General features: G+C 40.0%; 1 long non-coding RNA gene across 1 annotated transcript in view; it reads right to left on the reverse strand.

The window, feature by feature from the left end:
• LOC142058381 (uncharacterized) overlaps positions 1–4754 on the reverse strand; it is a 51964-nt gene extending 47210 nt beyond the window's left edge. Inside the window, exons 1-2 of the long non-coding RNA XR_012660949.1 lie at positions 4685–4754; positions 2071–2294 (exon numbers count right to left, since the gene is read on the reverse strand). This is a non-coding gene — a long non-coding RNA (uncharacterized LOC142058381). The remainder of the gene's footprint in view (positions 1–2070; positions 2295–4684) is intronic.
• Between the last annotated feature and the right edge of the window lie 8491 nt (positions 4755–13245).

Below are 13245 nucleotides of genomic sequence, written 5' to 3' on the forward strand. Positions count from 1 at the left end.
AGCTGGATCAATTATTAGACAGTGGGTGGGCAAAAATATATCCCTACCCCTGCTCAACTGCCTGTCTCCCTATAAAAAAAATACGCCCCGTGGGGAAAATCTCAGATATGTACAACCACAACCACTGCGTTTGGAGGCTTTTTGTCTAGAGTTTTTCTCCTGGTCCTTAGTGTGCAGGCCAGTGATTATTGCTAATTTCTTTTCCAATGATAAAGTGAAGAATTACAAAAATATTTATCAATGGAATGCACCAGGATACAGGTAAATGCTGGTGGAAATAAAGTCTGTATGGGAAAACACCCATTTTTGCCCATTAGCTGGCTAATTGCATGATCAAGGCAGTAAATTGCAGGGGGCTGTTTTCAAGAAAATATTAATATATTTTCATAGAAGCGCGTTCACAGCTGAAATAAAACACAGCACTGAAGGGAGCTGACAAATGCTTTTCACATACGCAATATTTCTCTTTCATCAGTGTAGATTTTTACCTAATTTGTCTTCTAAAACATTTTAATAGCCTTTCAAATAGAAAGATTATGGGAGAGAACATAATTTGCTTGTAGAGGATGGGTGAAGTGGGTCATGTTCTTCAGCCAGTCTCCAACGAGGCCTCATAATAATGATAGTTTGCAAGTATAGGTAATTATAGATGTAAATTTGCACCAGCAGTGATACATATGCATGATTTATGGCATTTAGGTGTCATACGCTTTATGTGTAAACAACATAAATTGTGTTCAAAATAGTTATAGATGCAAAACGATGAAACTGACAGGCACAGAAGGGAGTATCTACTGATAGCTAAGCCCGCGATTGTGAAGAAGTGGTACCTGCTGGCAGGAATACCTCATTTGAAGAAGCTTGCTCCTTATAACATGAAAATTGGGTAACATGGAGAAATACTTGGTGCTAAGTAAACTTAATCAACTAAAGTGACTAAAAATTTACATCCAGGTATTCGATGTGGTGCACATATGAGATCAATGTCAAAGACAAAGCATTGCACAATGACCTAGATTTGCAGAGTCCCACAGTTCCCTTTGATTCTGTAGCATTCTGCCTACAGCTACATTAACATCTATCAAAGCTGCTCTTTTTGCCTCAAAATGTGAGCAGAAAGAAGAGAAAGTTACTTTTATCAAGAGCATAGATATTTATTTTAGTAAATACGTGTCTGAATATAATCCCTGAAGATTAAAATGAGTTTGTAAATTCATAAACACAGGCTAACAAATTAGTCTGCCTAATTTACACGTTCACAGCACAAGTAACGCAATTAAAAAAGCATATACGAAAAACCATGCTAGGACCAGTCATGGGATACTTCTGTTTGCTTTCTTTTCCCTGGTTTCAATTGGGTTTTTTATGAAGAGCCATTTCCTTCTATCAGCAGGTCTGGAGCCACTCCTTGTTGTGGCTGCAGCGTAACCCTCCTGCCCCTTGCCCATAAAAGATGGCAGAGTGAGAAAAAAAGAAATGAATAGCACTACTTTGCAGCATTACACTGATTATCTGAATACAATGCAAATAAACTATGAATATTTTTTTCCAGTGATCGCAAAAATACATCACTGTGTGCTTTTTGAGAGTGCAGAGAAATGTTAGCTTGCTGCAGATGAAAAGATCTGGCATTTTCACTCAGCCATGGAAACGTTATGTGAACAACCAGAAACATACGTTCTGAAAAAAGCAAGGCATTACGAATACTCTGTGTTGCAATATGTCCACAAATAATATACCATAACATGAGTTACTATGGTAACTATTTGGATTTGAGATCATTTGGGGTGGGTTTTTTTTCTCCACTCCACAAAAAAAGGATTCCTATAAAATATATATTTTGGCATTATCAGGTAAGTCTGATTCCAACCTGACTGGTGTTTTAGGGTTTGTTCCCTTCTCACGAATGACAGCGGGCTAAAGCACATTTGACTCAGGAGGCTTTTCTTAGGTCACTTAATCCATAGTGTATAAACAAACAGGTAACGGGGGGGGGGGGGCGGGAAGAAAAAACAAAAGCCACACAAAACCAAAAACAGAATTTAGGAATTACTAAAGCAGATGTTTTACCTGGAAAATGCTCAAGTTGGGCAAGTTTTGTTGATTAAAACATTTCTTCAGGAGCAGGTCTTTCTTCCATACGCAGCATATTCTGTAAAAACTTGACATATTTGCAAGTACGAAATGCAAGATGGCTCCTAACGTACAGGTAGAAGAGGCAGTAGCAGCAGTGTTCCAACGTTAATTTGTAAGTGTGCAAAATATTAATAACGCCATGTCACCTATTGCCTTAGCTACAGAAAAAAACAAAGAAATTGCGAATTTCTTTTGAGCTTAAGGAAAGAGAAGGCAGCGGCAAAAAGTTAAAATAAAGAACTCACATTTCCTCATTATGCAATTATGGTCCGTATATATTGAAATTTATTTTTAAAGATCAGTCATAGGAAGGAAGGGAATCTGCCACAATGACTTTTAATAGTCATTACTATTCAAAAAATTGTATTTTCAAGGTAATAGTCAACCGTATTTGAAAACTTCTCTTAGAGCAGTAATACAGTGAGCTTGTTTTCGTTACACGGTGCCACAAAAGGCAGACACTTCTGAAGCTACTGGTGAAGGGCAGAAATATCGTATGGATATGAGGAAATAATATTCTAAGGAAACCAATAAAGAAATTGGTCAAAGTTAGCAAACAGTACCTGCTCTGCACTTGAATGCATTTGCATATAGCAGGTACACGCATATATATGCATGTGTATACACACAAAATAAAATGAGATTGAAGACAGGCAAACAACCCGTGTCAGTCAGCAAATATTTTCTCATCTTACTCTTAGGAAATTTCATAAAAAACACTGTGTTCAAACACAGAAAAAACCTTAACATTAAAATTAACTCCTCTCTAGTCTCTGAAGAATACCTTGAGTTTCACCTGCATCCTTTTAAGCTGACTAAACAAAAATACAAGTAACTGAATAGAAAAGATTATTCAAGCAGTACGGTGGGTTTAGAGCTCCCGTGTGGTTTTAGTCCTTGTAATCTACCTTTTTTAAGATAAAGCGAATAGTTAAACAGGGACTGGGTTTGTACAAAGCCTACTGGTGATTTTTGTGCCACATTTTTTCTAGCTGTGTTTCTCACCCTCCTACAACAGCCCAGGAATACACGGGCCCAGAAGCCGCAATCATTTAGCGCGTTACAGACATATTTTTCAAGGCAAAAATTGACCGGTGCTCACGTATGTGAAAACTATAATTCACGACCCGACAATCCACAGCCTCGACGGTTTAGGGTGCAAGTGGTGTGTCAGACCACCCCTCACTCAGCACACGGCAGAAATTGGTCCACGCAGGTTTAACCTATTTCTGCACCGGTTATTGATCACCAAAACAGCTTGCGTTCTGTCTTGTACGTACAGATTATACAAAACTGTCTTGATATTTTAATTGATCATTGAGATGCACAATAGAGGGCAGTTATTCCTAAAATCTTTTAGGAGATGTGATGCCTCATTTGCTGGATAATAAATGTTCTATCATGGTAATAACTGCAGGGAAGGGTATGTTTCTGAAACACTTTTCTAGCTGGAGAAATGGATTAGAGAGATTACCGTTTCATCAAAGTGGCAGAACAGTTGAGAGGAAATATGAGAGGAAATATGGGAGGAAATTTGTGTATAATTTCTGTAGAGTTGCTATTTGTCAAACCCCACTGACATCAATCATACTATATCTTTTCTTCTGATGCAATGACATCAAAAAATGTGAAGTTACTCTTTAATATGCATGCCTTGGAGTCGGAGAAGAGGAGACGTAGTATGGGAAGAAGTGGATGTTTCTTTGAATTGTACTATCACCTAGATAAGAAAGGTGCAGATGATACTGTAATCTTGATTTCAGCTTGTAAGCAAGTAGTGGGTGGGTCTTTGCCAACATTAAAGAGATTTCTTTATCTTTATTAAGTTTTCTATAGCACATTTTTAAGCTAACGATGTACCATAATTTCCAGCAAGGAACCTGATCCTATATATAAACTTGGAACACATCGATCCTTAGACATGAAATTCACATATTGAAAACTTGAGTAGTCTGACATTCTCAAAGAATAATGGTGATTAACATGCCTGGGCTGCATTCAGTCAGGAACCACGTTAATGGATTTTGGAGAAGGCATTCCTATCGACCCATGCAACCCTGTAGTGAAGTCATTAAAGAACAAGAAATATCCAATAAAAGGATTTGCTGCACATAAAAAAATAGTTGCTGAATTAAAACAGGGAAACATAGAAACCAGATCACAGGGGGTTCTGATAAGTGGCCTTCCCTATGCTTTATTACGTTCTATTTTTCCCTATCTCCCCTCCCCCCACAAGTTTCAAACAGAACACTTCATTTTCCTTAGAAATTCATTTCCAAAAAAATATAGCTGGTTGTAGGATGATTTCCATATGTTGCTCAAATGAGATTTGAAGGTGTCCAGAAGCTTCAGCCCGTGGAAATGTTGCCTACCGCCAGTGGTACTTTGTCTATTAGGACACGTAACACTCATGCTTGGGACATAGCACAAGTATAGCAGAGAAGATTAGCGTACCAGAGGGGAAGAGTGAAAACAGGAAAAATAACTTATAGAAAATCAAATAGCTTATTACTAAAAGTTTTGAAAATCAACTTACGTGACAGCTTACCTGAATAATGACAGCTCTCGCGTACATTTTGGATTGGCCATGCAGAAATTCATATGCAGGCTTCGAAGATGACTGCAGTCCCTTTGAAATGAAAGTAATAATAAAAAGGATTAAAAACTAACAGAGGCACAATCATTTCTAGATAGTGTTTGTCAGAATTTTCTACGAGGTGTCATAGCTCTTTAACTCCTCGTTAAAAGGCTACAGCATGTTTGTATTTTGTTTAGTTATTTGCATAATTTAAAAGTATTACCTACCAATTAATGTATGTAGATTATATCATAGCGACACTTCTCTGCAGTAAATTCTGTGTTTCCCCGCGGATGTGTTTGTGTTACAGCTATAATTAAGCAGCTATTCTTCCCCCCACAAGGTACGTAGATGTCTCTGCTGACAGCATTGAGATCTGTATTCTCTCCTTACAGAGGATGTTCCGTGTTCTGCAGCTGTAGTTTTCCAGTTGTCTCCATGACTTGAAGCATAAACCTGGAAGAATAAAACCCAAACGGACCACACTTGGAGCAAGTTGTACCCGAGTAATGCTGGGGGACACTCACTTTCCCACCTCCTCAGCAGGTTCCAGTGGAGTTGTCGCATGCCGTGCAATATTAACATGCTGCACGTGTTTAAAATTGAGGATCATGCCTGATACATGAACAGAATGCATCCCCCTCCTTAATCCATGCATCGCCTTCAATGCCTGACCTGCAGCAGTTATAGAATAGAGCTAGCCTGCAATGTGATATGGTTTTGCCTGCTGGTGAAGTCAATCAGGTGTTTAATTTGGTTAAATTAATATTTAACCACAGCAAGGTGGTTAACAACAAAATTCATAGCACTGTACCCGATCTCCCTGCAGCGCTACCCAAGAATGCCAGAGCCCAAACCCCACAAGCTTTCAGAAGTGTTCTCTGTGTGTCGTAAGAACACGCTCCCACAAAACATTCTGTTTGAGTGAGCTCATAAGAGGACTTTGAGTCTTTCTTTCACATGTTATACAGGAGAATGATAGTTCCAGTGATGACATCATAGCATTTGACAGTATGGTTGGCTGTACTATCACTTATACCTCTATTTTTAACTACTTCACTTCCCCTTACGAAAAAACCCTAAACTGGGCAATTACATTGTGTTACATTCCTGGGATAGTTTTACAGTACTATGCTCAACAACTCAAACTTAACACGGATTTTTGCCACCTGGTCCCTTTGGGCTATGGGACGGAAATGGGGAAGATGAAGCCCTTGCCCATGTGTGGAAAATCCAGCCGCAGCTCCTTGGTCAGACCTCTTGTCTGGCGCCCAGGAGTCTCAACCCAGATGAGGGAGACCTGGTTAAGGGAAGAATTGCTGCTTTTGGATTTCCAGTGCAGTGAGAGCAGTTGTAACGTATCTGTGGCTTGCCCAGAGCAATGCACCTTGACGGCTCCAGTTTCCTGGTCAAATTTTTTTTGGTCAAATTGCTTAAATTTTTAAACAGCAAAACTCATAAACCGTAATCAGAAAAAAAAAGTTTAGCTGGATGTAATGTATCATTCAAGATTTTCAAGTTCTAAGGAAGAACTTTTGCAATCTCCTTTTTACACAGCTGTAGTAACAGCTACCGGGTTTCACATCTCTTTAAAAGGGAAACCAGCTCTAAGGAAATGACAAGTGCACGCGCTATTAGAAGAAGGAAGGTCAAAAAGCAAGCTTTTTAGAGTTTTGAGACTCTAATTCTTCATAGCTTTTTGAAAAGTATGTTTCACTATTTCATTTTCATAACTTGCCAGCTTTACCTATTTACTATCTTCTCTCTTCAATTCTTCTGATGCCATAGAATTACACTAAAATGTCTAGAAAAGCTGGCAATTTTGTCCTCAATAAACCAATGCAGGTTTCTGTTGGCCTTAATGTTTAGTTGGAAAAAATACATTTTTGTCTCCATTAATCAGCTGTTTGTTCTAATAAGGTAAGTTTTACAGGCAGGGAACGTACTGTGCCAGGTATATGGAGAAAGTGTTTCTGCACAGGTATCACTTTTGGTGAGATATATTTTCTGGTTTTTTCTCTTGTGCTTTGCCTCCTCTAGCACTCTCCAGAAAACCCAAACTGATTTCAGAGTGCATTCAGTTGAAGCACTTCAGGTTTCTGTGCTGAATGCAGCATCTGCAGACCCCCAGTTGTTCAACAGCGCAAGAGACTTCTGCAGCACAGCTGCAACAACATTTTATCAGATCATCTGAAGATTAGCTGGCAACAACCTGGGGGCGGGGGGAGCACACCCAGGCACTCTTAGCACATCCAAGCGTAGCCCCTGTCAGTGAAATCCTCTGCAATCACAGTTATGGCTCAAGATATTTTTTCCAGGCAATAGGAAAACTCCACTGGGAGAACGGTCATGCAAAACTTGCCAGGCCTTCCCTGGGCTCCCTTCCCTGCAGGTGTGAGCTACCTGCCTTGAGAGCAGCACAGCCACACTCAGCTATGAGGGTGGATTCGAACAGCGACCTCATTTTCCAGCACGGTACCTATGAAACGACTGCAGTGCAGAAAACAAACATGTACTGTCGCCTCATATCATTAGTCTATCACTGGTCCACTGAGGCATACAAACACTTTGAATTCTTTGCCAAGACAACAAAATTGCAATAAATATAACACTGCCAACAGCCCGCATGCTAGAAAAGGGAAAAACAGCAAAGCTTGAAATTTTATAATGCATTCCCTGGAAAAAAGACTCTACTCAGAGAGACCAACAGCACGTGTCCGGGTGGCCGGCAGCTGTCTATCGGGAAAGCTCCCGTCAGCTCTGCTTTGTCCCTCTTGGCAGCAAATGACACCGAAAAGGGCCTCCTTGCTTGTCTGGCAGGGAGGCAGAGCTGCCACCTTCTTAATGCAAAGCCACTCTTTGCCGTGGAAAATGTTTTGCATTCTCCTGGGTGAAATTTCTGTTCTTTGGTAGGATATTTGCAGGCAGCACGTTATTCAGCAGAGTTGCTCACTCCTTAAACTACTACTTTTAACATTTAATCCCTCTTCCAGAACCCTTTTAGACACTGGCAATCTCAAAAAGAGACGTCGTCTTGTTGAATGAAGGTATTTTTAATCAAGGGCCACAGATTTTGGGAAATCTTTGTTTCTCCAAATTTGCCTCTCTCAGAAGACCATTTTAGTAGACGTTTGCCAAAAGAAGGTCACAGCCCACGAGGCACAGTTGCCCTGTCAGTGACAGACCCGGTGTAAGAGGTCACTACATTCATCTCTTTATTCCCATCCTCCCCATCCGTGGTGGTGATTGAACTATGCAAATGGCAACTCTTCAAATGTATCAAATGATGTAGTTAAAAACCAAAGACAACTTTGCTTATATGGAGTTATTTTTAAAGCCAGATAATTTCAAGATTTAGATTATGGAGCAGCTGAGAAGATAAAATGTTCTCTAAGAAGCTGGAGACTTCTACTTAAACTGGATCTACTGCCAGCAAAGCAGTAATATGATATGTAAGCATGGCCTCTCCTAAAAATCCTCCAGTTCTGATATTTTGCTTTCTGTCTGTGAAGAGATTTCCAAGCCCTCATTAAAGTTACAGAGTACCCTCCTTGAACTGGAGATGTAAGCGTGTGGCTTATTGGACCAGTCGCAATGAAGCCATGCAGAATGACTTGTCGGGTTCATATTTACTGACAGGAAAAGTAAAATTCAAAGTGAAAAATCCTTCAATTACTGCCTCTGTAATTAGCTAAAAATTCACCATATTTTTATGGCTTGCAACCACTCAGGAAGGACTGAACGCCAGCCGAGATAACAAAAGGAAAGCAAATTTGCCCAAAGGGATTATCAAGACCTCACTCTCTAACAGAAACTATGAATAGGATTAAAGGATTAGTTAAGCAAACTAACAATGGCGGTGAAATGGTTGAACCAGCTTTTAAACAGCACCATAAGGAAAGGTGGGATAAATTGGCCAGAAATACCGCAGCTCTAAGCCCAAGGGCTGAAACCCAGAGCGCTGCTGCCTGCCAGAAGAGAGACCGGAGGAGGATGTCTGGGGAAGGAGAGCTATGAATGTTCCACTCTTTTTTTTATACACAAATAAAATGCTTGAATGATCAGTTGAGACTGTTTTAATAATGCGGTGACTGATTGTAATGTCTTGCTGCATAGACACGCAGAGCTAATGAATGGTTAACTACCTGCTGCTCTCTTTTAGGGCGTACCAGGTCACAGACCTAATGCTATAAAAGAATCTATGAAGAACACCTTGACCTCATTGCACGATCAAACGCAAGGACTTTTCAAAAGAAATCATAATGCACGTTTTTTTTCCACAGTACAGCCTAGGAGGCACACGCACAGTTGTGAAACTGAGTATTCCCTGGAGCATCTACAGACCAAAGAAAATGTAAAGGAGCTTGGTATTAGGGCAGCTGGAAAAGAAGTCCACAAAATAACTAGAAGAACATCTGAAATATCATCAGGAAGCAAACCCTCTCCTTCACAAAAATATAAAAGCACAAAGACTACGCTGATTTTAAACTTATTATTTCATTCTCTTCCTCAATATTTAATCATTGAGGAACACACCCTGAATTCAGTAATTTTTCTGGTAGGCTTTCCTTTATGCATTAAAAGCCAAGTTATTCTGCCTGTAGTTCCGCCCATCTGGATGGTTGCACAACAGAATGTGACCCTAAAATACAGTAATTAAAAGAGCAACCCTAACATACAATACTGAAAACAGAATTCTAGCAGAAAGCCAGACTTTGAAAAAAATTATATCATCATCAATAATACCAACGTTAATGCCTCACACAAATTAACGCACTGAACTAGTAACGTGGCTAGTTGTGCCAGCTAATCACCCTGCGAGCCCGTGCCCTTGGATCCCGTCAGAGGTAGTTCAAAGCGAGGCAGCATGTTTTCCACCTGGCCAGTGATGACAGAATTAAAGCATGCCCAACATGCTAAAAACAGAGACATTCTTCCGATTCCACCCCTCCGCAGCCCAAAGAGCGCCTTGCTCACCTTCTCCAGGGAAATCTTCAGGTCGCAGTCACTATTTGTCTTCCTTTCCCGTTCCTTCTCTTCCAGCCACAGTTTAATGACAAGGATGCTTAAAGACAGTAAAGCCACAGGACTTTTGCAGGAGCAAAATGAAGGCTGTTGAAAGGTAACAATGCATTCAGTCAGATTTCCTGACTTCCATCCAACAACAAGTGGGAAAGCCACACATTCTATGGAAATATCATAAAAAATTACAGCTACAAAGCTTTTGTTCAGTTTCACAAAGTTACCAAAGCCAAGAAGATTTAAGTAGGAGAACAAATAGTCTTTGTTTCCCTGCACATACTATCCACACCTTACAGCATAAGAACCGACCATCTTGCATAGGATCTCAAGCTATTAAAATAGCCATGAAAGACTCTTGAAGGAAGTAATCTTAGCCTTTTTTAAACAGATACGATGCTCATCTAATTTTCATGTCCCCAGATATAAACAGAAGAATGACATGCAATTGCATATAGTATACTCTAACAGTACACCAGACTAACTCCCTGCCAGAGGACTGATGCTACCACCCATCTCTAATACTTCAACATTTGCCATCTAAACCTAAGTCTGTGAAACCTAAACTAGGCTGCGTGAAAGAGCTCCCTTCTATCAAACTTTATGCAGTCTAACTGCAAATCAGAGTGCAACAGGAAAAGTTTTTGCTAAGCTATAGCATGAATTTTTCTTAGAGTCAGTTGAATATCTCCGTAAGTCAAACAAAGCACACATACAAAACATATGGCTCCAAAACCTATAGGCCAATGTGCATTAAAGATGAAGCATCTTTATTTCATGCGGATGAGTGGCGGCTCAACTTCTCCTTCGCAATTACTTAAAGTTTCTAAAAGCTGCCTAGGACACTTGACAGACTCCAGAGCCGGGTATGGGGAACTGTAGTCAGACCTAACAGGCACGAGACCTGCTGTCCTCGCCTCTGCCCTTTTCTCTTCTAATATCCTCCACTTTCAGAATTTCTCTTCTAAGCTGAGACAAGAAAATTACACTTTTAAAACAAAACCATATTAATGAATATAATTATGTTAGATAATTGGAAGTTTTGTTGTGCCTTGATTGGATTATTCGATATTTTCACATATAACTATAAAAAGAGATATGCTTGTATTTCGATCCTCTATTTTTTTACTTGGAATGTGCAAAAGGACTAAGTGCAGTGGAAAAGCTGCTTCCTTCTTCTACAAGGGAATATCAGTCTTACCGTCAAAACCCAATATAATTAGTCAGAAAGCAAATGTATTTATTCAGAGTCTTAAGAGAGAGTGTAGAGTTTATCACTCCATCTTGCTTTAGAAAAGACACATGAACACTGACTGCTGGAGTTTGGAACAATATAATTTGTCATTGTGTAATATGTTTAACCGGTATCTCCAGTCCCGCATTGTAGCCATAGTACACATTGGAATTTGCCAGTGAGGTACTAAGCTGTTCAATAGAGCATTTTATCTAAAAATCTTACATCAAGAATATAGATGTTGTGATTTTTTTTGTCTTAAGAATAGAATTTGGTACTGTGGTGATTTAACCCCAGGCAGCAACTCAGCCCCATGCAGCCGATGGCTCACTTCCCTGGTGGGATGGGGGGAGAATCAGGAGGGTAAAAGTGAGAACTTATGGGTTGAGATAAAGACAGACTAATAATTGAAATTAATAATAATAAAAACAACAAAGCAAGTGATGCATGACAACTGCTCACCGCCAACCAACCAACGCCCAGCCAGTCCCCGAGCAGCAGCCCCCTGGCCAGCTTGTCCCCTACTTTATATCTCCTGAGCATGACGCCATATGGTCTGGAATATCCCTTGGGCCACTTGGGGTCAGCTGTCCCAGCCGTGCCCCCTCCCAGCTTCTCGTGCACCTGGCAGAGCATGGGGAGCTGAGAAGTGCTTGGATTAGTGTAAGCACTGCTCAGCAACAGCTGAAACATCCGTGTGTTATCAACATTATTCTCATACTGAATCCAACACACAGCTCTGCACCAGCTGCTAGGAGGAAAACTGACTCTATCCCAGCCAAAAACACTACAGTATCTGAAAAAAGAAGGGATGGCTCAGAAGATGCCTATTAACTAAGTCATAATGTGGACAGTTTCCTTTTTCCTCTCCTTTAACAGGGAAAATGTGCTAGCTTAAAGGTACTCTGAAAACGTTGAAGATTTTCTTACTACAAAGAAGTACTCTGGAGGTTATCAGGTAGAGAGAAACATTCCCAGCTGGTAAACAATAGCTTGTGCATTTTCCAACTGTATCGCCTCTAACCAAGCAGAATGTCAATTCTATTGAGAGATACGTTCAGTGCAAAAACTGCATACCCTTAACTCAAACTTTGGACGACAGAAGATTCTGTATGAGTAGAATTATTCTTTCCAAAACCACTTCAAGATATGTATTTATTACAGTTTGGCCCATCATTTCTTTAACTTCAGAAAAGATTGGAACTTCACCACTAAAATGAAGTAACCTGTGAACCCAGAAATACATCTCTTCACAGTTATTTGCACAGCACACAGGACTTTACATATAATTAAGCTTTCCTGTTTGTTTATAACCATAAAAGCAAACCTTTGTCTACTGCATTTTGGGGAATTTTTCATTTTGATTAAAAGATGGGGAAAAAAACTGATCTGAGGATTCAGGATTTCTCAGGTGATATCTACCTTTGAGGTGCAGCCATGAAGCCACAAGAAAGCATGAACAGAAGCTGCTTGGATTTACCGTGCACCGCTCTTCTGTCAAATGCTGGGAATTTATTGCTGCCATTAGGCTCCGACGGGAGGTCTCTCTGGTTTCACGGAGTTAGCCTACAGAATGGTTTTCAGATGCTCTTCACCTGAACAGCTCTTTCTTCCAGTATTTTGGTCTTCTCTGGAGTAGGAGGATTAATGCCATTCTGAGCATGTCTAAGGCTGTTACCTCTTCAGAAGCATTTCCTGTCCCCTGATTCACTCAGCCCAGGAGCTGCAGCTCTTACAAGGTTTCAAAACAATTTTGTTCCTGCTGACCAAAGCCACTAAAACTCAGTTCACATGTTTGGGGTTTGTGGTGTTTTTTGGTTTTTTCATTAGATGAATTGGTAGAAAACCCTTTCTGATAGCTACCTTCCTAATTTTGCCACATTCCAAATGGAAGTTAGCTAGGTAGAGATTTCTGAAACACATGCAGAAGTCTGAGGGATGTAGAAGGGCACACAAGTGCTCTGAAAGGAAGACAGATGGAGACAAACACACCCCAGTAACATGAGTAGCTCTAATTCCACCTTTTTGCCTATAAAAAAACCCAACCATTCTACTTTCTTGTCTCTATTTTTCCCTCCTTATTACTTTTGCAGCAAAAGACCTAAAAGTGGTGATACTGGTTGGTTCCAACACATAAAAAAAGATCATCCAAAAGTTTTAACAAAAATGAAACAAAATAAAGTAGTTAATGTATGTTCAACTCCTGAAACACTTGGGATTAAACTTATTTTTTTTAATTTAATTATTCCCATTCTTCAATGTTCTTTTTGAGTCTCTT

This window comes from Phalacrocorax aristotelis, chromosome 6 (genome assembly GCF_949628215.1).
Source record: "Phalacrocorax aristotelis chromosome 6, bGulAri2.1, whole genome shotgun sequence".
NCBI lineage: Eukaryota > Metazoa > Chordata > Aves > Suliformes > Phalacrocoracidae > Phalacrocorax > Phalacrocorax aristotelis.